Source organism: Sylvia atricapilla, chromosome Z, assembly GCF_009819655.1.
Source record: "Sylvia atricapilla isolate bSylAtr1 chromosome Z, bSylAtr1.pri, whole genome shotgun sequence".
NCBI lineage: Eukaryota > Metazoa > Chordata > Aves > Passeriformes > Sylviidae > Sylvia > Sylvia atricapilla.
The window spans coordinates 70,361,668-70,365,498 of NC_089174.1; the positions used below are offsets into that span (position 1 = coordinate 70,361,668).

At 44.2% G+C, this 3,831-nt stretch overlaps 1 long non-coding RNA gene across 1 annotated transcript; it reads right to left on the reverse strand.

Annotated features, from left to right (window-relative positions):
* Positions 1-632: 632 nt before the first annotated feature.
* LOC136374194 (uncharacterized) lies at positions 633-3,831 on the reverse strand. The gene is made up of 3 exons (XR_010745853.1): positions 2,654-3,831; positions 2,087-2,151; positions 633-1,003 (listed from the first exon to the last, which is right to left on the reverse strand). It is a non-coding gene; the product is annotated as an uncharacterized lncRNA (long non-coding RNA).

The following is a 3,831-nucleotide window of genomic DNA, read 5'->3' on the forward strand; positions in this document are numbered from 1 at the left end:
GCACTACTGGAAAAATCATGTCTATGGGGTAAGCATTCAAAGGACAGAGAAAGATTTCTAACACTTACTATCCTCTCTTGTAACATTAAGGCAGTAAATCTAATGCAATAGTAAGAGGGATAGTAAAGACAAATTTTACATCCAGTAGGGCCAATATTTAAAAATTATATTGATATATACTATGACATTAGAGAGACATGGTAACTATTCTCAGAATTTTTTGGGAGCTGAGGTATCATAGCATGTGTATTTCAAATAGACTCCAGTTATTAAAGAGTGTTATTTTTATCTTCACAAATCAATGTAGCATTTAGGGGCTTTTTTATGACCTAACTGGGTATTGTCATACCTAAATACATTCACAGATCACATCTAGTCCAACATCCCTGCTCAAGCAAGGCACAGGGCACAGGACTGTGTCCAGGCTTGGATATCTTAGGTGAGGGAGACTCCACAACCTCTCTGGGCAACCTGTTGCTGAGCTTGGTCACTGCACAGTAAAGAAGTTCTTCCACATGTTCAAGTAGAACTTCCTGGGCACCACCACGTGCAAAGACCCCAAAGCAAACAAACAACAAAACCCAAAGTGTCGCTGTTAGGGACACGAAAGAACAAAGCAGGCAGCAGAAAGGTCAGCAGGAAAGCTCTCTACTTTATTTTTTTTACTCCATCTTGTAATATACACTTTAACAAGAAGGCCAAAGATTGGCTACACAGGTAGCCACCTCTTCAACCTTGTTGGTGAACATCATCATCAATCATCTTTCTCCTTCCAGAGGAGATATATGTAAACAAAATAGATTAAAATATAAAATATACATAGTTTTCTTGAAGCAGCGTGAGAACAAAATGCAAACAGTGAAAAGCAGGCAAACCTGAGGCAAACCCATCTTGCAAGACTGTAGGGTTTGAGTAAAAAGCACATTTCGACCTAGAGAGGGGTCAGGACATCAACAGAATCAAACTCCACTTCAGAAGCTCCCAGCGCTCACAACATTTTCTCCTGTGAAAAGGAAGAGTCTACATTTGATTGAAAACAAGCAAACAACAAAATTCAGTAGTTAAGTACACTACCCTACTTTACACTTTTTTTTTAAGAATTCATCCAAAGCAAAAGCAGACATTACTCATTTCCAATGTTTTCAACAAAATCTTGCATAATATTTTTTTTATTATGCAAAATGAGTTTTCCTTCTCCCTTCAGTTTTAAAAACCAAGTTCGCAGTTGCACACCATGTGTACTTTCTAGATTAGATAGCAGGCCTGATGTGGACACATAAACTGAAAGTGCAAAACACTTTCAGACAAGAAATTATGCAGTTGCAATAAATTTAAATATTCTAATGTCTACTATGTTAAAGGAAAATATTATATCAATATACAGTATTTGTCTGACACCAGCAGAAGTAACTCCCCTTGTTTAGCCTTAAGCAGACAAGGAACCCAGATTTGTAGATCCATTCATATCACTTGTGAGGCTTCTAGAAAAAGCTCACTGGCACTCATGCAACTTGCAGAAGCTTTTCTGCCAGAAGTCTTTCCACATGTTCCTTGCTACCAGGGCTGGCCTAAAACTAATAACTTGGATTAATTTAATAAACTGGAGTAAAATTACCGATTTCCTCCTGCATTTACTTTGAGCTATATTCCTTCCCTTCTTCCTAAAAAATGTAAATAACTCTTGCCATACAGTTCAATATGGTTCATGTCATTATCCTGTGACAATCAGAGAATAAAAGAGAAAGGTAAGAAAAAGCTTGCTTTTAAGAAGGAATATTGGCCTGGAGAATTTGTCAAAGATGGAAGATACTGAAAGGAAAACATTTAATTGGAGGCATTAACATCAGTGTAAACACCACAGGGATCCAGTACTGGGACCCTAGGAGATAATGTGAGGAAGAGAAATGGAGTTTCTAGTATTTAATATGGCAATAGACTGAAGAGACTAAGAATTTAGAAGATGATAGGTTTTTTAATATGCTTTTGTTTTGTTTAACAAAAACTTTTTGAGGGATTGAATTGTCAAAACCCTGTAACATCTTGACATTTAAGCGCTTAAATTGGGAAAGGCAGGTTAAGACCTCACCTCTCAGGGTCAGGACACCTCCATTTCTCCAGTCATTGCTGAAGAGAAGCGTTTTTGAGGGGTAACTAACTGGTAGGAAAGATGTGCATTAATGTCTTTACCAGTAATTCTACGGGTGAAGGAATGAGTGTTAAGGTCTTTGAAATCTGAGTCTTAATATATCTAGTGACTTCAAGCCGTAGGCTTATTACAGAGCCCAGACAGCTTGACTCCTGAAAAAGGCAAGAGTCTGCACAAGCCTCAACTTTGGGGTAAAATGACAGGTTCACGGGGGATATGTGTTAGGCGGTTCGGAACAGCTGTACCTTCCTAGTACCTCAGCCGACGGGGAAAGGAAGAGGGCAACATGCGGCCGGGAGCTCAGGATAAAATGAGGCTGCGCTCTCCAAAACCTCGAGAGAGAAAACCCTGCGGGCGTGTGCGCCGGTGGACTCACTCCCATCATGCGAATAAAGCCTCCTCTGTCTCTTTCACGGACACGCCTTTCACAGCCTGATATTCCATACACGACTGAGCCCACCTGCGGAAAGCAGCAGCTCCGTCCGCGGGGGTCGGGAGATTGCATACCTGGGGGACAGGTGGGAGCCGTCTATACAGGGTCTACAGAATTCTCCACATGAAACAAACAAGCCAGCAAACAAACAAACAAGAAAACATCCCTCCACCCACACACGTTTACCCAATCAGTGTTTAAACATTGTCACACGTTAACACAACACTGCGAAGGAGACACGTTGGCTGACTTTATCAGATTGCATTTAAGGCCGTTTTTCGGGTAGGTACTCGGTGCCCTCGCTTGACACCGCCTGTATGAAGTACGTTCACTGCCCTGACCTGCCCGGGTGCTCCAGCGCAGCAGACCCCGAGGCAGGATCCCACCCCGCCTCCGTCAGGCAGATCCTTCGGGATCGGCAAGAAAGGGGTTAAACGCGGAGCTCGGCGCCAGGAACCCGGCGGACTGTTCCATGACCTCGAGAGGGGGGACCCACTTACACATTGCTAATTATTCGCTATCAGATAATGCAAAGACTCGAAAAGGAAAGCTATAAGCAGTCGTTATAAAGCATGAGAAGCAGGTCCGTGAGTTAAAACAGGTGAACCTGAGCTAAAATCCTGAGGGCATCTCTGTCTTTTCTCCTGCGTGGGCAAGTTGCGCTGAGCCCTGCCTGAGGGAGGAGGCGAGGCGACACCCCGGTAGCGTGTTTGGGGCTCGCAGGGCGCTTTAGGAGTTTAGATACACTCTAACTTATTCTCCTTTCAGCATCTCTAGTGTTTTCCTCTTCACTGTCTCCTTGTAACAGGCCTCGTTTTCCTAATCAGGACTGGGAGGAGAGGAGGAAGGGCGGGCAGGGAAGCGATGACGGCAGGAGGACTCTGCGGCGACAAAGGCGGGGGAAGCGGCCAGGGCAGCCCGGAGTGCTGCTCGGTCAGGGGGTCAGCGTCTTTCTTTAGTTCAAATAATGATAGTTGGTGGCGCCGAGCCCAGTGGAAGAGGTGTGACAAACAGGTTTGGGAGTCCTGAGCATAAGCGCGAGTAACTCGGCGGGGTTTCAGAGGCGGTGTCGGAGAGCCGGGGCTGAGATCCGCCCTAGGCGGTTCGTGAACAGGCGGAAGGCGTCCTCAGACATCTGCTCACACCAATGTTCTGGAGCGTCTTACGAGACACTGTTTGCGTTCTTTACGATCGATTTAATATGTCAGTACAGAGAAAAGAAAAACCTAAAAAAAACCACAAACGCCTCTTT